This window comes from Mauremys reevesii, linkage group 2 (assembly GCF_016161935.1).
Source record: "Mauremys reevesii isolate NIE-2019 linkage group 2, ASM1616193v1, whole genome shotgun sequence".
NCBI classification, from domain to species: Eukaryota; Metazoa; Chordata; order Testudines; family Geoemydidae; genus Mauremys; species Mauremys reevesii.
The window spans coordinates 232,913,259-232,935,454 of record NC_052624.1 but is presented as its reverse complement, the minus strand read 5'-3'; positions in this window follow the sequence as shown (position 1 = coordinate 232,935,454).

Genomic DNA, 22,196 nt, shown 5'->3' with positions numbered 1-22,196 from the left:
CTACTGAGGAGAGCAGGTGACTGGGAATAAGGGTGGATAAAAATCACATTTTAAAAATCACATTTTTCATTAAATTAAATGCAGGCTTATTTTTAAACTAAATCTATTTGAAATTATAACTTACTAAAATCATTTACATTAAAGAATATTAAGCAGTATGTGTTTGTTACCAAGTTTTAAAAATAATAAAATCACTGACTAAGCACCTGAAGCCAGTCCTAAACCATCTTTTGACAGCAGTAGCCTTTACTGCAGGTGCTAGGAGAATATTTTCTCCATTTCGGTTTATTCAGCTAGTTCAGTTTAATGACTAGATCATTCAAAGTTTAAAAAAAACTATTGGGAGTTGAAAAAGCAGAAAACCTTGTTTTCCTTTTCCAATCTATGAATAAAAACTTGGTGTGATAGGATGAGATCTACTAGTTCTAAAAGCTTGAAATATATGGTAACCAGAAGCAATCAGTTCAATACTACACAAATAATACTTCCTTTGTTTAAGAAATCAGTTAATTTTAAATCTAAAACATGTTTTGATAAACTTTCTGATAAGAAAAAAAGTTTGTATCCAGCACATTTAAAGTAATACAAAAATTAAAATGTTTTTCAACTGAATTTGAAATACGGTCCAAATAGAGCTTGACACAAATAACAAGTAAAAAAATAATCCTTATCTAGTAAGTAAAAAATGCATCATTTACCATTCTCTAACATAAAAAATGTAAAAATTAAGAATCTGAATAAAAGTAAGTTAAAGTGTATAATTACTTAAACAAATGTGTACAGATATAGTGTATTCTCCTGGTGAGTAAAAAGATGCGCCAAATTTAGTGTAAAGGCTGTATTTAGTTGCAAACCAACACGTATTAATGGTTGCCACCCAATGACAATCACCCTTTCTTTAGGCAAATAACTAAAAAGGACTAATGCAAACCGAGATTAAAACTCATTATTTAAATCAAGATTACTGCTTGCTGATTTAAACAATTTAAATCAGATTTTAAATCAACCCACCCTGCTTGGAAATCAAGGCTGGGTTTTTTTTCTCAGTTTTATCATGGATGTGCGATTTTTGCTCTCTGTCAGTTTGGGCAAGATTCAGAAGGTAATACAAGTCATAGGTCAATAACTGGTGTAAATTGGTCAGATTTTGTTGCAGTAGTGTAAATCCCAAATCACTCCATCAGAGGGCCAAAACCTGGTCCAGTCAAGTCAATGAGACCATGATTTGGTCTTGAATCTGGCACAGTGAGTGTAAGTTGTACATCAAATGGATAGAAATGCAGAGATTTATTAAGAAAAGAAAAAAGGGGGGGGCATAAGAAAGTGTGTGTTGAGGGCAAAACATTCCTACCTTTTGGCCTCTGACACATCAGTTATATCAGCATATTGCACCATACCTGCCATCTGTTACTTTGGCCCAGTGCTCTCAATTCCTTTTTCATTTTTATACCCAAAAATAACTGTCTTCATTTTCTCTAGAAGTTTAAGAAAATACAAACAGAAAAAGATAGTGTTGGAGACAGACATTGCAGAAGATTTAACGGCCTTTAAAAAAAGATATAAGTTGATTCCCAGAGCAAAGTCTTATTTAAAAGACATCTTACAGTTTTAAAAAACTATTCAGTTTGACTCAATTTCAAAAATTCAAGTCAATGCTGTCTCTTCAATTCAGACCTGACAGAAGTCACCTGGCATAAGTCACATTACAACTTTGAGGTAAATTACACAGCAGGCAAAAGAGGCATAGTAATAACTAAAAGAAGGCAGAACTTGGCAAAATGGGTGTAGCAGAAACAAACAGGAGAGTAATGTAAATTTGCATCAGTCTTCAATATCTTACACACTTTCATACACTTTTGTTAAAGTAATTTATTTGTTATATACCGCATTCTGCCCCCAGAGCATGGAAATTATGCCCATTTACATCCACTCATGCCTATTACCAACTTACACATTATCTATAAATGTAATCCTTAAAGATAACATTTTAATTTTTATTAAATTGCACATCCATTAAACTTTTTTTGGAACACAAGGCCAAATTGTCTTAAAGGTCTGATGTTGCAAATTTTGCATGTTCCTATTTATACATATTTGCATGTTCAAGTGTTGCTATTACATGTGCAAATAGTTGCTCATGCAAAACATTGCAGGCACAAATGTCGAGGTCTGTTTGAAAATTTGGCCTTTTCACCCTAGGATTCTGCAGAAGAATTTCCTTGATGTGGCCTTAGATAAAAAAATAAGTATTAAGTTAACGTATAAATATAAAATGTATGGTTACTGGCTTTGTGATGTGTTTTGTGTACAATTAGTTCAGTGTTTCTACATTAAAAATATCAGAACACTGAACTTTCATGGCTGCCAAGAAATACATCACAAAATGGAGAATAAAAAGGATAAGGGTTTTCCAGGGTTGCAGCTTTTAACCACTGGCCAGTCTGGTCAGGGCTGGCTTTAGGGCCGATTCCCGGGAATCAGGCCCTGCGCCTAAGAGGGCCCTGCAGCATCCAGAAGAGGGGCCCCGCGCCTCCGCCGAAGTGCCGCCGGAAACAGCAGCAACCGATTGAGCTGCCGCCAAATTGTCACCATCTTCGGCAGCATTTCAGTGGCAGCTCTTTCAAATCAGGCCCCGCACATCCTAAAGCCACCCCAGAGTCTGGTCTTTAGTAGTATAATGAAATGAACATAAGAACATAAGAAAGGCCGTACCGGGTCAGACCAAAGGTCCATCTAGCCCAGTATCTGTCTACCGACAGTGGCCAATGCCAGGTGCCCCTGAGGGAGTGAATCTAACAGGCAATGATCAAGTGATCTCTCTCCTGCCATCCATCTCCATCCTCTGACGAACAGAGGCTAGGGACACCATTCTTACCCATCCTGGCTAATAGCCATTTATGGACTTAGCCACCATGAATTTATCCAATCCCCTTTTAAACATTGTTATAGTCCTAGCCTATAATGGGGAAAAGTCACCACTGTAGTGCATGCAGTATTATTCCAACAATGTGTTCTTTATCCAAGGAACATTGAAAAGCAATAATTTAATCATCTGAAATAAATTAAACCCCCAAATGTTTCATTTTATTATTATTTGGGTTACAGCAATGCCTAGAGATCCTCACAGAGGCTGGGGCCCCACTGTGTTAGGTATTATATAAGCATATTTCTAGAGAACTCCTACTTCTATATAGTTTGCAAGCTAAGTAGAAAATACAAAGGGAGGGCGGAGAAACAGAAGTACGAAGAGATAAAAGAGTACAAAGAGACTGTAGAAAGTCAGTCACTAGAGCTGAACATAGACCCCAGGTCCAGTGCTCTATCCACTCAGTCAGTTACATTTACACATTTTATAGCTTATTCTCAAAGCAAGGATGAACTAGAAAGTCACCAAGAAAAACCCTGTCTGTTTCTTTTTTCTGTTATCATTGTTTTCTTATACTTTATGGAATTAGAAAGTTTGCATGTCTTCAGTTGTAATGAATTGGATTAGAACTCTGGTTTGAAATTGTTTAGCTGTATAACAGTCATCTTCCAATTACTCTGTTTAATCCTTAGCATGTTAAACTAACCACAGCTGTTTCTGTTGGCTGACCAGTTATTCCTTCTGAACTTGTGGTCCTATAAGAGGAGCTGACCCCTTTCTGGAAGGCAATCCAGAATTTTCATTTATCATCTCTCTCTCTCTCTCTCATTCTCCAAGAAAACGTAGCTGTTAAGTATCAGATAATCTGACACTCTTTCGAACACCATATGTTCTTACTTTCCGCTCTGGAATGATGTGTTTTGCTAAACTAAACAAACTTTATTTTAGCAAGAATAACTCAGATTCAAACAGCATAACCCAAATTATTTTCTGACAAAGATTATACACAATTCAAAGATATGACTGTGCTCTTCTATAGCACCTGTCGTATCATATGAGGATCTCAAAGCACTTGACAACCCTTAATTCGTTAAGACTTCTGAGACAGAGAGACAGTATTTTTCCCATTTTAAAAGATACAGAAATGGAGTTTACAACATTAAGGACAAGCTGAGTTTTTCCAAATAGCCTGAGGGCTAATCTGCATATGAATTTATATATTTAAATGAAAATGCAGACTCAATTTATGTATTTGTCCTTGACTCTTCCCCGATAAATGAAATTTATTGTTTGAATTCACCAGAATAAAAATCTGCAGTTAAATCATATGTATCCTCACCTGCCAGATGGAGGTAATTAGCCATAGATTACATTGTGGGCTGCATTTGGCCCTTTACTGCCTGTTGATTTTTTTTCAGACACCTCGAAAGTATTTAAGTCAACAAGTCCTGAAATAATTCATCCTAGAATGCTAAGGAACTAACATTATAGCAGCTGAGTATTGCCTCTTTTTTTCTCTCTCTCTCTTTTTTCCTCTTTTTCTTTTTTAAAATAAGAGCTGCTAAGGAAAGGTCGCAGATCAGCAGAAAAGATAAAACAAAGTACAGACCCTGTGCTTAAGGAAGAGTAAAAAGCAGACGAAGAAAGTGAGAGACCCATAAATGTGACTTTAATATATATTCAAATTTGCTGCAACAATTAATAAAGTAGAGTGGGGTTTTCAAAAATGCCTGAATAAGCTGTGAGCACAAATCCTTGTGTCTGTCAATGGGACTTGTTTTCCAAAGTTACTTTTGAAACTCCCACCCACAATCAATATATATGCTCCTGTAGTGGGGTGGTCACCCCGCTCCTGCCCTGAGGGGGTTAATGCTGCCCTGGAGGAGGCTGCAGCGGGGAAAAGCCAGGCTGATTGGGGGAAGCAGCCACAGGTGGGGCCACGCCCCAATAAGCCACAGCTGGCCCTATAAGAGTGCTGAGGGCCAAAGACTGAAAAAAACACACTCTCTCCAGCTCCATAGAGAGAGAAGAACCTGGCTGCCTGGGATGCTGAGGAGGGTACCCAGGGCAGAGCAGAGGCAGGGCAGAGGGAGCTCCAGCCTAGCAAGGCCCCAGGCTGCAGGCCGAGTTAAGGGCCCACAAAGAGGGTACTAGGGCTGCAGAGGGGCAGCCCAGGAATAGGCAGAGGCAGCTGGTCCAACCCCCCTTGCCAATGATGAGTGGTTTACACTGCTGTCTGCCCCAGTGAGTGGAGACTGGCAGTAGCCACTGAGGCAAGGTGGGGTTAGAGGGTTGGGGGTTCCCCTGGGAGGGGAGACCCAGAGTGAGGGGGTACTGTGGTGGGCAGAACCCTGGGCAAAGGGCACCAGGGTCTGGGAAGTACATGGGGCCAGCGGCAGGTGAAACACCGGCCAGCAGAGGGTGCTCTGGGCTGGAAAGAGCTAATTCCCTGGACGACCAGCAGAAAGCGCCATGCCAGTGGAGTCTTTGCCCCACCACAGCTCCTAATGAAAAATAAGGTGACAGCAACATATATGCTTAAGAAACAAATCATGCTAAACTCATGGTACTTTTTAGTGCCTAAAGGAAATTACACTTGATCTAGTACATCTGACTTAACTAAGGTATTTGATAGGTTCCTGTGACATTCTGATAAGGGAAAATAGAGAAATATGGTTTAGATAGTTATTATAAATTGGATGTTAGGTAGAATATGAGTCAGTGCCATCACAATAAAATGAAGGTGATATCAAATTGTATTGTGATAGAAATATCACATTTAAGATAAACCCGGTAACTATTCCACTCTACTCAGCATTGGACTCATTAGGCCACAACTTTGTTCAGACACAGACAAAATGGAGAGTTCTGAGACTAGGCCTGATTCTCAAATCTGTTATACAAAGTTTTTCACTGATGTAAATCCATTGAAGTCCATAGATTTACATAATCTTAAAACTGATTAAAAGGAGTAGAGAATCAGGCCCTGTATCTTCATATGTGTGTGGACAACACCTAGAATATTTGCAGATGCTACACAAATATGGGTAACCAAACAAATAATAATGCAAGTACAAATGAGAAAAGTCTTTGAAATTAATACCAAGGGGGAAAATAATACCAAGGAAGGGTTAAGATAAGTAGGCATGTTCACTCTAGAGGAAGGTATTGTGAAGGGATATGATTGGCCAGATTCTGTTGTCACCTTTGCCACGGTAAATCTGGACTAACTCCACTGATGTAACCAAGAGCCCAATTACTGTCTACATATACTAATGAGAGCTTTCATAAAGCAATCTATAATTCTTACTAGTCATTGATGACATGAGTCAGGGACTTAGGTTGCAGAAAGGAATTCTTAGGTTGAATATATTTTAATGTTCCTAATAAGAAAAATTAAGAATTGGAACAAGTGATAATTAGAATTCAACTTCATGGGAGATATTTAAGGATAGACTTGACATTTGTGTGTAAATAATAACCCTGTCACAATGGAGAGAGTGGATTAAATAACCAACTAGCAGATTTCTCCAGTCAAGATGATTCTCTCAATCAAATACAGAAGTGTGGCTGTTACAGAGCTAGCCATACCTGTGTCCCTTTCCTGGTGTCAGTGCACCGTCTCGGACATCAGGCCTCATGCCTCTACCTATCCTGGGGTGGAATTCCACAATTCTCCCACTCTCAGAGCAGACCTCGAGTTACAGTACCCACTGTATCAATTGTGCTTACCCAGTAAATCCAACTGGGGTCAGCAGCCGCAGTTCTTCCCTTCCAGAGACTGAGCAGGAGTGTATACAGTGATCAGACAGCCTTCTTAAAACCAAAGCATTGTTTATTCTCACAGTAGAATCAAAGCATAAGAAAAAAAGAGATTACTGGTTTTAAAATCTCAGACATCTAACTTACCTAAGGCTTACCGTCCCCTCATGATAACCAGTGTAGGCCTAGCTTCTTCAGACACCCTAGCAAGTGCGTTTGTTCCAGCCTGGTTCCTGCCTGAACATCTCCTCAATAACTATGTCTTCTTTAAAGAGAGAGAGAACAAACCATTTTTAACCTAGTCAGAGTCCATTTGTTCTTGTCAGTTCCTGTGCTTTTGCCCTTTTGAACCAAACCAGTCCAGGGATGTAAGCAGGAGGTCAAGTCAGAACCCTGAAGTGTATGGTGAGGATTGGTTTATCTTGGCCTATTCTGTCCTTCCTGCTTGTTTTTCCTTTCAGCCAACTATGAATATATTCGTATAGTTTAATAGCACAAAAATCCCAGTTACCAGGTAACATGCAGCATTCATAAGTTATCACACAGCAGCTCCACACCCATCACAATGATTGTTAGGGTATAACTGGACATAGAAGCCCTGTCTTGAGGGACAAAAAATGTGTTTTCCATGATATTAGTTCAGTTCAGTTGAGTTAGCCTGCATCCTGGCAGGGCTTTACAAGCATGTTACTCTAATACCTTTAAAGTGTGGGTGGAACCTAAGCGAAAACACAGTTACAAACATGTTGATTCAAATTAGAAATATGGTACAGATTTTTTAACAGAGAAGGAACAAGCTACTAAAGGAAGTGGTGGATTCCCTACCTCTTAACGGCTTCAGATCAAGACAGGATGTCTTTTTGGAAGATATACTTTAGTCAAATCAATTATTGGGCTCAATGCAAGGGTATCTAGGTGAAATTCTATAGCCTATGCTATACAGGTGGTCAGACTACATGAGCTGATGGTCCCTGCTGGTCTTAAAACTATCAGCCAATGAAAGAGGGTCTCAGTGTCAAAACTCATGTTCAGATTGGTCATTTTGGCCTTTTAGTGTGCAATAGTTGTGCAATGGCTCCCGATGCCACACTTCACTGAACGAAAGAGGAGAATCCCTCTAATATATTAGATGGGTATAATGAAAAAAGGAAATAAGGGGGAAATATTTTACTACCTGCCTCCACATTTCTATTTCAAGTGTGCTTGCCTCCTTTATGGAATCCCTTGTTACATAATCAGATGAAAGAATTTACAAAATAGTCCCTGGTCTCTATTTTATCCACAACTCCAAATATTTTTCTTTTTAAACTGCCATAATTGTGTTTTAATTTTTTTCCAATGATTTGACCTTTACTTGCCCTGCAGTACTCAGTTTGAACACTTTAGTGTTTATGCATTCAGAGTCAAGCACCAGCTGTAACCATAGTTCATCTCAGAAGCAATACATCTTAGATCTGTCTACTAAAATGTAAAGACTTATAGCTGCATTTTGAATATATTCCTACTTTATTACCTGTCATGTTTAATAAAATGCAAAGGCAATACTGTAGATAAAAGATCTACCCCAGAAGGATTAATTGTTTGTTTATTTTCTTTGCATTTGATAATTTGCTGTAATTGCCATTATCAAATATGATTGAGACAATGAGCAATGAGAGCCAAATTCTTATTTCCAGCTGCAATTCACTTCACAGGTGCAGCTTTTTTCCAAAGTTCACCCCCACATTTGCACATCATGATTGACAAATCTGGCTTCCTCCCTCAGCATACATAAAAGGACAGAGCAGAACAAGCGCAGCTGTGGTGCACAGCAGAGGCAGAGTTTAGATTCATACCCGCTTCATGCCAAAGAAAATGGCTCCACCAGAGTTCCCAAGGCCCAAACACATAACGAAGGTTTGGGCACTTTGAGTCCAAGGGAGAAGACCCCCAAACGTTGAGATTTTGTGTAAGTCACTTTGTAGGAGATAAAGAGCCTTTCAGTCACCAACTTCAGTATTTGGCCATTTCTTGCTCACTTTTCTTTACCCAGCTCTTCCCTCTCCCTGTTTCAAATCCAGCACAGTTCGGTGTAGTGGACAAAAGCCATGTAATTTGACAGCTGCTTGGTGACCTTTGCAATCAGTTACACCCAGACCATTTCCCCATGGATAGATGGCCACACTACAGAACCTTCTAGTACAGCTGGCTCCACTTTGCAGAGCCAGTAAAGGGTCCAAGGACTGAATCGACGTGATGCCTGAAGTATCTTCCTACCTTTCAGAGGCAACTCACTAAACAGGAAAGTTTGTATCACTGCTAGTCATGCCATAGTCTGTCTGTCTCTCTTGTGGACAAATCAAGAACTTCAGTTTCCAGGGCTGTCAGGCCAGAACCTTTCACAAGCACTAAGTTCACTTTAAAAATGAACAAATGACTCACTTTGCTTCTGCTTGTCCCTTCTTTAGTTCTTGCACTTAAATGACTACCTAATCTGAGATAAAAATGCATAAATGGGATAAATATTATTGGCCCCTCATTAATACAGTCTTCAGTATCAAGGTGGAGGATCTCAGCAGATTGTGTAAAGCCAGATCACAACTCATATCTAGGGACTTCAATTTTTAAGATCAAATCACACTCCACACGAACTTCTTAGGAACATCTTGTCGATAGTAACCATTTATAAGTTCTCCATAATTTCAAAGATCAGAAATCTTTTTCAGTGTTGGTAATAGTTGTGCACATGCATAAGTAAGTAAAAAGCAAGAATCAAGAGTGGCGTATTTTTAAGAAAAAAGGCCTTTTAGCTTATGGATTCCTCTCTTACATCCCATGTGGCCATCAGGCAATTGAGGCCACTAAATTCTAAAACTTTTTTTGGACAGTTCTACTTTTGCCGTGCTACTAGATCATCAAGGAGTTTTTAAAATGTTGCCTCTTCCACAATTATTGAAGGAGCAAGATATGACTAATATCTGTATTGTGGATGGCTGAGAGAGGTTCCAAGAGATGACTACAGCTGTTCTAGCTTCGGTAAACATGCCGGGCTAAATTCATCCCTGATGCAACTCCAGTTCAGTTGCAGCTTTGCTGCTACCCTCAGAGTCTATGGAGTTACACCAGGAATGAATACGACACATCACTTTTCAATCTTGAAGCACAGTAAATAAAATGCCAAGCATGTTTTCTGTCAGAAAAAAAAAAAAAGCAACTCAATTCATTGATAGGAAGCAATATTTCTGAATGATCAGGAAGGAGTTTTCATAGACCATCTAAGTCAGCAGCAACTATGCTGAGTGTGAGATGGAAGGAAAGAGACGTAAAGGCAGAAATGTATTTTAAAAGCAGATCTGTGTTACAATCAACTGTCTACCACATGGAAGGATTTTTTGTTTTTGTTTTGGGTGAATGAAAATTCAAACACTATACTCATGGTGACAGATATGGACATTGAAAAAGGGAATAGTTAGATACACATCCAAATATGGTGGTATATATTTTCTTACTTAGTATCTTTCATCCATTTTACAGTATTATCTAAAAATGTTCAGATAATAAAATAAATTATATTTTCACGTTTATTCTGAAATGATGTACAACCAGAAGCTGATGTGTTTATTTTTGCATTTTATTAAAGCCAACTATGCAACACGTGTAACGATAAAATAATGAAGGTAAAAATCAGGGCCATAAGACATAATAGGCTAAAACACATTGGAAAAGAAACAATCTGGAAAATTTTATAGAGCACTGTGGATATGTGGGGTGGCCAAAGGAGCCGAGAAAGGGGAAGTGTACACATACCCAGGGAGAGTTCCTAAACAGATGTAAACTAGCATAACTCAATGGCAGACATTGGAGCTTCTCCAATTTATACGAGCTGAGGATCTGGCTTGTGTACTTTGCAAGGTCATATCAAATGGACTTGGTCTGAATTAGTGATATGCAAAACTCAAAGCAAGGGGGACAAAGGAATGAGGAAGGGGAGGGAAATGTGAAAAGAGATTTGGGGATCTAGGGAAAGGTGAGTTGTGAGGAAAAAAAAGTAAAGAGAAATGGACTGAGAACAGAGGGACAGAAAGAGACACAGGAAATCAAAGTAGAGAGAAAAGATCAAGCTATTTGAGGATGCAAGTGCTTTTCAAGCCAACAGAAATTGGAAGTCATTTAGCACCTCCCAGGAATACTCAGCAATTTACAGAAATAAGCCCAAAGACCAAGAAATGAAGAGAGGAACTATAGATAAGCCTGGAGGGGATGCAGCATGGAGCTTAAAAGAAATAAAGTAGGTACAGAATCATGAGAGGAGAGAAAAGAAGAGAAATGCACAGCTAGTAGGGAGGGGAAGAGACCAAGAAAAAGGAAACCAAGAAGGTGAGGGGACAGAGTGACATGGAAGTGACATAGCAGGACTAAAGAGGCATCGGAAGAAAATGGAGAACAGCAGAAACTTTGGGAGCAAGAGAGAAGAAACAAAGAAAGGAATGGGAAAGAAGAGAAGTGAACTACACACTGAACAGGAGAAGAAAATGAGGGTGAAACAAAATATAGGGAAGAAAGAAAAAGGAAACCTAGAGATGGTTGGTGGCCTGGAGAAAAGCCCAGCTGCCTCAGCTGCAAGACAAGAGACTAAGAGATGGAATTTAAGTAAAGAGTTAGCACAATGAAGAGGGAAAGGTAATAACATGAGAGAACAAATGAAAAGGGTCAGTGAAAACATTGCTTTATTTCCCAGGCAAAACTGTGTTGTATAAATTGTGGCTTTTAATATAGTTTTCCAGGTACCGGTTTTTCCCCTGCAGAAGCAAACAACTTGTGGTAGATACCATCTCTGGAACAACTTGGCACCATAAAGGAAAAGGCGCCATCACATCCCAGCTGCTGCTCACCCAGACTGTAAGGCAACAAAACAATCTGTACTTCCCCCATCTACTTGCCAGCTGTCTCATTTTTACTGGTACTATCCTAGGTTTTAAGATCAAATCCCAAGCATTTAGTACAGGCCTGACCAAAGTTTACAGGCATGTGCATCTATGTTTTTTTAATAAGTTGCCTTCTTAGCACGTTAAAGAGTGCTGTCCCCAGACGGCAGCAGTGCGCCCAATGCACTATGCCTTGTGGCTAACTAGTCCCCATCCACCCCTTCTGTACCCTTTATACACAAAGATACCAGCAGAGCAGAGGATGAGGGAGGAAGAGAGTGGAGATTAGCCAACCACAGGCTTCCTGCTTGCTCCAGTGTCAGGAGCACTGTCCCCCTCCCAAAATCTCTCTGTGGCTGTCCTGGCAGGCACAGCTCACCTCCATAGGGGGTAGTCTATAAATTAAGTAACACTTTTCTGGGGATTTTCAAGACCCACCCACCCTTGTATCACTGAAGCAAACATGCAAAATTAAGGATCCCACCCACACCCTAATGTATTACACAATTTATAGACAGAAATGTCTTAGTTGCTGTATTAATCACACTGGCTCCCACACATCTGCCAGGGACAGAGGCCACTGGGAAACTGATGTCCACTAGGCCCTAGGAGGCACAGGATTGCCCACCTAAGCACCACCGTGGAAAAAGAGGAGAGAATTTGGCAGCAGAATCTTGAATTTTTGTTGAGTTTTCTTTCTAATTTCTATCTGTATACTGTGAACATGGATGACAACTGAGGAAATTTTAAATCTGGATGTTACAGCATGTTCCAGAGCCAGATTCTGAGCTGGTGTAAATCAGTATAGCTCCACCATAATTAATGGTGCTACACAGATTAACACCAGCTGAAGATCTGACCCTAACAATACACCCATTATTCTGATCTAGTCCACAGTGAAATGACTGTTAATGGTGTCAGCAGCCCTGACAAGTAACACCAATGAGAAATGTTATCAAATGCCTTGATTTTAAGACTGGCCTTTAAGTAGCTCTGCGTAAGGGTCTGTGTGGTATTGTGTTGCTTATTATGTTTGTCAGTTATTTCTTAATAAGGGAGTACTTCTGTCACCGAGATAACAACTTAAAGTGAGGCACAAAAGTAAGAAACCAAAACACTTGGTGTGTCATCCAGGTTTGTTTGTTTCATTTCACTAGATTTCCCTCTCATGTTGCCTCTCCTGCCTTTAGTCCTTTTTCAGTGACATTTTTTTCTCCAGCTAACTTTTTTCCTGCCCTAGCTCAATCTCTGCCTTTTACTCTCTCCCCAGTGCTCTTTATCCCCTTGTTGGTTTAGTCCCTTCCCCTGCTTCTGGGCACTTACCACCACTCTTCCCCTGCCAGCTAAGGGTTCAGTCCCCTTGCTTGCTCCTCACCTGCTTGCTCCCCTTATTTTCATTCCCTATCTTTTGCACCCCCACCCAGCCCTTCCTCCACTCTCCTGTGTCTCTTTACTAACATCTCCCGACTCCTCCCTCTGAGTTGCGATCTTCTAATACTGAACAAGGAATTTCATCAGTGTAAAGGAAAGTTTTATGGATAATACTGCTGTCTGCTTCCCTGAAAAGTTTCTGCCTAAAACCTTTTCCAGTCCCTCCCATCCGGCTTCCTACTATGTCATGATTTAAAGAAATAGTACATACAATGTCACGCCAGTTACTGCTGCAGAAGCTTATCCCGATCGCCACCTGCTCCCCTCTCTGCTTCCACTCAGTCTTGTAACTGCCTCCATCTGCTCTGTCCTACCCAGCTTGGTTCACAGTGGCTCAAAGAAATAGCGCTGCTCCTTTCCATGACAGGCAGCTCATGTCCTTCGATCTGTCAGCACCTCTATACCCATGAGAGGAGAACAGGAGTGTGTGTGAAGACAGGCAGGGGAAGCTGCTGAGCCACTGTACTGCTCTGGGACTCATGGAAACCCAACTCCCTGCTGGGCTATTCCCTGTTGGGGCTATTCACCATCAGGGTGAATGGGATGAGTTAGTCTCCTAGCACTGCCATCCTAGTGATTGATCTAGAGAAATATAAACAGTTTGCTCATCCCAGCAGGTAGGGAGGATGTGTTGAGAGCCTGGGACTGCTCTAACTTACAACAGGCTAAAACTGACCCCCAAACATCCTCAGGAGAAGTGCAAAGGTAATTTAAAGTCAGCTGTGCCTCCCTTGTTGATGCACTAAGCTTGGGAAGAGAGGAACTCAGGCCTGGTCTACACTAGGACTTTAAATCGAATTTAGCAGCGTTAATTCGAACTAACCGCTCAACCGTCCACACCAGGAAGCCATTTAATTCGAACTAGAGGGCTCTTTAGTTCGAATTTGGTACTCCACCCCGACAGGTGGAGTAACGCTAAATTCGACATGGCTAGTTCGAATTAGGCTAGGTGTGGATGGAAATCGAACTTAGTAGCTCCAGGAGCTATCCCACAGTGCACCACTCTGTTGACGCTCTGGACAGCAGTCCGAGCTTCGATGCTCTGACCAGCCACACAGGAAACGACCCGGGAAAATTTGAATTCCTTTTCCTTTCTGGACAGTTAGAATCTCATTTTGTGGTTGGACATTGGGGCGAGCTCAGCAGCACCGGCAGCAATGCAGAGCTCTCCAGCAGAGGAGTTCATGTAATCTCTGAATAGAAAGAGGGACCCGGCATAGACTGACCGGGAACTCTTCGATCTGATCGGTGTGGGGGGCGAGTAGTCTGTGCTTTTGGAGCTGCGCTCCAACAAACGGAATGCAAAGACCTACAAGAAGGTCTCCAAAGCCATGATACAGACAGAGGATACAGCCGTCATGCAACGCAGTGCTGCGTGAAAATCAAGGACCCCAGACAAGCCTACCAAAAAATCAAAGCGGCCAACGGATGCTACGGAGCCTGCCACCACTGCCCCACCAGTGACCATGGACTCTGATGATGGGACAGTGTCGACGGACAGTTCCTCGACGATGTTCACGGACGGGAAAGATGAGGAAGGGTTTGTGGAGGACGAGGCAGGCGACAGCGCTTACAATACTGCTTTCCCCGACAGCCAGGATCTCTTCATCACCGTCACGGAGATCCCCTACCAACCCTCCCCGGCCATGAACCCGGATCCTGAATCAGGGGTAGGAGCAGTCGGTAAGTGCTTTAACCATGTTAACTTTTATTCTTAATATAACAGGAATCTGAAGTGTGTGAAAAGGAGGTCTCTGTATATATGGTGATAGAACAGAAATCCTCCTGGGAGATCTCCACGAAGCTCTCCTGCCGTTAATCGATAAGCATCAGCAGGAGGTTCCTGGGAAGAGCTGCCTTATTGGGTGCTCCGTGATAGCACACTTTTCCGCGCGAGGCTTTCATGCGGTATTCAGGGAGCACTGCCTCCCAGAGCACGGCTGCATAGGTCCGTGGTTCGTGCTAGATTTCACGCAGCATGCACTCTCTATCTCCTTCAGTGCCCGTCCTCACGGTTATCTCACTCGGAGACTCCTGCATCTAAGTAGGGGAAGAACTGTTACGTTACGCCTGGTCCAAAGTATTTTTAATAAATAAACGGACAGACGGCATAGCACAGACTCAGCACGCAGCTGCATGACGAGCGTAACGGAAAGCCAAATAATCAAATGGACGCTCATGGAGGGAGGGGGGAACGAGGACGCAAGGTATCCCACAGTTCCTGCTGTCTCCGAAAAGCATTTGCATTCTTGGCTGATCTCCAAATGCTTCTAGGGTCAAACACAGTGTCCGCGGTGGGTCGGGGCATAGCTCGGCAATTTACGCACCCCCCCCCCCGACCCGCAGAAGTTAAAGGGAAAACAATCCTCTGTTGACTCTTTTACATGTCACCGTATCTGTACTGAATGCTGCAGATAGATGCGCTGCTGCAGCACTCAACAACAACATCCTTCCTCCCACCCCGCCATGGGTGGCTGATGGTACAATAGGACTGCTACCCGTTCTCATCATCAGCCTATTGGCACATGGGGCAGTGCAAAAGGACTGGTAACCATACCAACTTGCTTGGGACAGGTCGATCAAGGTCGCCTGGTCCTAATTTTTCATGGTAGATGGTGCAGTATGGCTGGTAACCGTCCTCATCATTGCAACAGGGGGCTGAGCTCCATCAGCCCCCACCCTTCATTGTAAAGAAAAGATTCAATTGTCCCTGGACTAGCAGAGGGATGATTGGCTCCCTCCTCCACACCCCTTAATGTCATCTCTGGACTATCATTGCAGCTGGAGGCTTCCTTCCACTCATTTCTCACAAACGACTACCTGTGTCTTATTCATGCATTCTATATTACTTCATCACACAAGTGGGGGGACAATGGTATTGGAACCCAGGAAGGCTGGGGGAAGAACGGAATGAACAGCTGGGGTTGTTTCAGGAGCACACCCTGTGAATAGCATTCAGCTCAAAATTTATGCATGATTGGACAGAGAGCAGCTGTGCTCTCTGGTTCTATGATACAGTGGTTCTCTAGTACACTTGCCCATATTCTAGGCAGGGCTGATTCTATTTTTAGATACCAAAAAAGGAGGGATTGACTCGGGGAGTCATTCCCAAATTTTGCTTTTGCGCCCCTGGCTGATCGGCCAGGGGCACTTATGACAGCACCAAATGGCGCAGTGCAAAAGGACATGTAACCATGACCATCTTATTACCGTCTTCTTACCAGTTCATGGTATGGTAGACAGTACAGTATGCCTGGTAACCATCGCTGCTGTCATGCAAAAGCAAAAGCATGCTGCTGTGTAGCGCTGCTGGTCCGCCTCTGTCAGCGGCATCTAGTACACATACGGTGACATACACAAAAGGCAAAATAGGGTCCATTGTTGCCACGCTATGGCGTGTGCCAGGGCATTTCATGGAAAACGTGCTCGAAATGATTGTCTGCCGTTGCTTTCCCGGAGGAAGGAATGACTGGTGACATTTACCCAGAATCCACCGCACAAATGATTTGTGCAACAGCAGGCACAGGGGTCTCAACAAAAAATTCACAGAGACAGCCTAGACTCAGTTAATTGTTCGCAAAAAAGTATCTTTGCAAGGAATTCACTAACTGTTTCCCATCTCACAGCTTCCACTGTCTCCAGACCTTCCACAGCATCCCCCTCGCAGAGGCTGGCGAAGATTAGGCGGCGAAAGAAAAAGACAAGGGACACGATTTTCGATGAATGTGTGGGCTGCTACCTAGCCGAGGCGGACCAGCAGAGGCAGTGGAGGGAGAAAGTCTCTCTGTACCAGCGCTCACACAGCGAATGGGAGGAGAGGTGGCGTGAGGAACACAAGCAGGCGACTCAAGCAATGCTTGTACTAGTGAGGGAGCAAACGGACACGCTCCGGCGACTTGTGTATGTTCTGCAGGACCGCTGCAGCACAGAGCCCCCGGCAGTATCTCTGCAACCGCCCTCCCCCGCCACAAAGTCACATACCCCCCTCACCCTAAATAACCAGGAGGATGCCCGCCCTGGGCCATGAATACTGTCACTGCACCCCAGCAGAGTGCTCAAGTAACCAAAAGCTCTCATACCCTACGTTTGCATAAGTCCTTCCCTTCCGGACTCAAACAAGTCCCAATCCCAGTCCCATCCCATAACTGTGTACTTAAGTAATAAAAATACTTTGCTGTTAAGTACTGTTTCCGTCATGTTTTTTCACTGAAGACTGTGTTTGAATGGGGTGCGTGGGGAAGTGCGTTGCTAATTTCATAGGACAGGCACCTTTCCCAGGGCACAGACACGGGGGCCGGATCAGCAGCGGGTCACACACACAGTGCAGTCAGTAGGCACCGTGGTCGGTATGGGAGGTGGTTTCCAGGTTCTGTGTGGGCGGTGGGGATGTGACTTTTTAGCGGTTACAGATCTTATACAGCGGTCCTTGTCCTGGACCGCTGAGTCACGCAGCAGAGGAATCTGTATCCGTCCTCCTCCGCCACAAGGCCACATAGCCCCCCGCACACAGAATCCCAAAAAGGAGGGATGGCAGGCTCCGTTGAAACAAGCAGTCCGGCAATGCGGACCGCTGTAGGAGCAGGAGCCTGTCATTCCTTGAGTTTAGAGACGGTCTTTACATCAGCGCACACCCTACCCACCACAGTCTGCATTCCAGTTTCAACCCTTTAACGAAAAGTCATGAATAAAGAAACCTCTCCTCAGTAACAGTGTGACATGTATTTTATTTTTACACGTGTCTTGGAAGTGGGTGAAACGGGGAGAACGGGGTATTTAACCGAAGAGGAGAGTCAACAGTAACTGGGTAAAGAAACAGGGGCAGGTTCAGCTTCTCTGTAAAGAAACTGAACAGTCACAGGTCACGCTGCTCGCTGCTCGCTGGTATTTAAAGAGTTCCTTGTCGCTGTCCCAGGCGCCTGTATAGGGCTTCACGAGCAAGTGCATTAGCGGGCAGGCTGGGTCACCGAGGATCACTATAGGCAAATGCACATCCATAACAGTTATTTCGTGGTACGGGAAGAAACTACCTTCCAGCAGGCGTCTGAGCAGCCCACAGTTCCTGAGAACACACGCATCAGGAACCTTGCCCGGCCATCCGACGTTCATGTTGGTAAAACGTCCCCTATGGTCCCCCAGTGCTTGCAGAACCATTGAAAAGTAGCCCAATTTCTCAGCAGCTGAATGTGGAAGAGGTGGACAATAAAGTGCGAGGAGGAGAAAACGGCGAGGATCGCAGCGGACTCCATGCTTGCAGTGCTGTGGCGTCCACGCTGTCACTGACCAGAAAAGTGCACGAACAGATTGCCCGCAGGCGCTTTCAGGGAGGGAGAGCGTGAGGGCGTGATTGACGGTTCAATGACGACAGTTACCCAAAACCACCCTCGACACATTTTTTCCCCCAGCAGGCTTTGGGGGCTCTACCCAGCATTCCAATGGGCAGCGGGGACTGCGGGAACTGTGGGATAGCTTCCCACAGTGCACCGCTTCCAAAGTCGACGCTGGCCCCGTTAATGTGGACTCAGAAATTCGAATTAGTGTATTTAGTATGGATACACAAATTCGACTTCATAAGGTCGAATCCACAAATTCGAACTAAGTTGATTCGAAATAGTCTTGTAGTGTAGACAAGGCCTCAGAATTGGGAAAGTCATTTAAACCCTTTCAGCTGAATTGACCAGAAGACATGGCACCCATTTAACCAGCAGGAGATGTGACCCTCTGTATCTTATCTTCTCCATCTTAAAAATAGGAGTGATGTTTCTTACCTAATTCACATGGCTGTTGTGAGGATTCTTTATTTAATGTTTGCAAACAGCATTAGCGAGGTAAAGAGCCATCTAATGGCTGGTACTTAATTACTATATATTATTTATTAAAGTCAGATGGAAACTATTTCATGGTGTATGACATTATGTTACGAGACGGCCAATGTCACAAAAGTAATTTCAGCTTTCTGGCAAGACAGCATAGGCTTAGAAGTGACAATTGCAGAATACACACGTCTCTTTGCAAATGTTCACCACTGTAGTTGTTTTTTCCACGGTGAGAAATGCTCCTTACCTTTTAAACTACCAATCTGCTGGGATGAGCAAAATGGATTCAGGTTTTTGTTTTGTTTTTTTTCCCCAAGCAGCATGGGGGTCAGGGTTGTTCTTTTGGAACATGATTTCTGTAGTCTGCATGAGGGTTTATGGCAGTCCAAATGGATTGTGACTCGCTCTTAATTTAAGTTTCTGGCAGGATCTTGCTCTGTATCAACAGGAATTATGATTTCAATACCAGGACTGTTGGAACTGTGCACATTTATATTATCATTCCAAAATAAATTCTCAATGATGGCAAATAAACAATGTCATAAAAATCACAGTTTATTTATCATTGCTAACTTAGAATTCATTTGGATTAAACTGACCCTTCAACAGTTTAATTTTATTTGCAAGCATTTTGACTTTATTGCCACGGCACTAGAAATACTTAAGTTTTCTCTTACCTGCTGTGTCCTTCTGTGTAATAACAGCCTTTCAATTAGCAAAAATGCTTTATAAATAATGGCTTCCATGAACAGATGCTTATTGAAATCCTACCATGTGGGTAATATTGTTATAGTCCAGTGTCCACCTTTTGTCAAGATAAGTGTTTAATCTTTCTCTCTCAAATGCTTTTAAAGCAATTAGTTTACTGGTCTTTAATGACTTCCAATGCATTTTTGGCTTCTTAAAAAATGTCATATGGGAATAGTTACAACTCAGGCCCCCTTGTCAGACTCTGTCTTATATTTCTTCTCTTGGATACACCATTTTAGCAATCTTACTCCCCTGACAACTCACTATAATGATTTTATTAACATTGAAAAAAGCCTCACATGTTAATCTGGAAAGTTTATATTTCTTTCTTATTGGTCCTGAAATATGTAACAGGCTTCACTCACCACCAGGCGCATCGTCATGGCAAAGGTTGGCATAGTAGCTGTCTCACAGGACTAGCGCCTTGGGTTGCCAACACTCCTGGATTGGCCAGGAGTCTCCCAGAATCGGAACTGATCTCTTAGTAGCTACTGAAACCAATCCAGGAGATTTTAATAGGCCACTAAAAGTCTGTTTGGCGGTGCAGCTGGGCCAAGGCAGGCTCCCTACTTGCCCTGACTCCACATGGTTCCCAGGAAGCAACCAACATGTCTGGCTAGGTGCAGGAGCGGCCAGGGGGTCTGAGTGCTGCTCCCACCCCAAACGCTGGCTCTGCAGCTTCCATTAGCTGGGAACCATGGCCAATGGGAGCTGTGAGGGCAGTGCCTGCAGGCAGGGGCAGCGCGCAGAGCTACCTGGCCACCCCTGAGCCTAGGAGCTATACATGCTGGTCACTTCCGGGAGCCGCCCAAGGTAAGTGCTGCCCAGCTGGAGCCCATACCCTTCACCCCTTTCTGTACCCCAACTCCCTGCCCCAGCCCTGAGCCCCCTCCCACACCCAAACTCCCTCCCAGAGCCCGCCCCCTGAAACTCCTCCTATACCCCAACCCCCTGTCCCAGACTCAGCCCAGAGCCCACTCCAAACCCTTTAGCCTCAACTGCCCAGCTCAGAGCTTGCACCCCCTCTTGCACCCCAACCCCCTGTCCCAGCCTGGTGAAAGTGAGGGAGGGAGTGGGGATGGAGAGAGCAGGGGCGGGGCCTCAGTAGGGGCAGGGCAGAGGTGTGGCCTCAGAGAAGGAGAGGGCAGGGGTGGAACAAGGGTATTTGGGTTTGTGTAATTATACATTTGGCAACCCAACTAGCGCCATGGTGGTTTCTCAGCCAATAACGTCTGGTGACCTAGTCCTCTGGCTAGGTAAGTCTTTAGTCCACTCATTCCAGGGTCCTAGTTTTCCAACTAAAAATCCCCAACTTGACTAATACAAAATAAATCCTTCCACCATCTCTGGCTCCCTTCCTCAGTCAGTCCTTGGTTCAGCCTGTAGCCCCCTAGAGAAACCCTATCCCACCCTCAACTCTGGGTTCCAGCCCAGGGCCTTGTACCAAACAATTAGGTCGTTTGCCATCCTCTTCACCCATGCTGCAGTTTTCCCTGAGAAACAGGGGCGGCTCCAGGCACTAGTGCAGCAAGTGCGTGCCTGGAGCGGCAAGCCGCAGGGGGCAGCCTGTCTGTTGCTGTGAGGGTGGTAGTCAGGCAGCCTTCGGCAGTATGCCTGTGGGAGGTATGCCGGTCCCATGGCTTCGGTGGCAATTCGATGGCGAGTACATCGAAGGCAGACGTCCCACAGAAACGCCACCGAATCCGCATGACCAGCGGACCGCCCTAAGGTATGCCGCTGAAAGCCACCTGACTGCCATGCTTGGGGCAGCAAAAAACAAAGCCACTCCTGCTGGGAAACTCCCTATCTGCAGGCTTCTTGCTGACCCACTGGGTCTCCCTGTCTCTTCCCTGTTTAGTCAGGGCACCTCCCAGACTAGAGAGCTTTCCTCACTCTCCCTGCTTGGTCAGGGTCTCTCCCAGCCTGGAGAGCTTCCCTCCTTACTTTGATTCTTTTTCCAACACAAGGCCTTGCAGGAGCCTTCTCAGAGTCTCCACCCTGAACTGAGCCTTGACAGCCCTTAAACCTGGCTCCTTTTGTACAGGAATTACCTGATTCTCACAGTTGGGGCTCATTCTGTAATTGGGGTTGGGTTAGGCCCAGACTCTCCAGACCAAGGGCAAGCCACTCTGTTACATAATCTTGCGTTTGTGCTAGTCCTAGCTAGGCTGGGGAGATATGGGACTTCCTCCTTCCCCTGCATGGATGCTCTTGGAGGGAATTCAAACCTACCTCTAGCTGCAGGAAGGTGGCTGTAAGGGTGGCAATCCTGCAACTCCTCTAAAACAGCTTTGTGACTCCCTATGGCCCCCTTTTGGGTCAGGAACCCCATCATTACAACACTGTGAAATTTCAAATGTAAACATCTGAAAACGTGACATTGACCAAAATGGACTGGGAATTTGGTAGGGCCTACCCATTACCATCAATGGCAATGCCATCTACGAAAGGTCTGTGGATGGGACCCCCACCAGGGGCTAGATTTACAAGAGGGTTTAGTTGCCTAATTGCCACTTTAGGCATCTAAATCCCAGAATCCGGCCCCACTGGGATTCACAAAACCGCCCGCTCAGCTGCCACCAAACCCCACAGGTGTTTAAACTCATTTGGTGCCTAACGTAATAATTCCCAAGGTGCCTATGTTTTTGCCTCTGCATGCTGCAGCCCTAT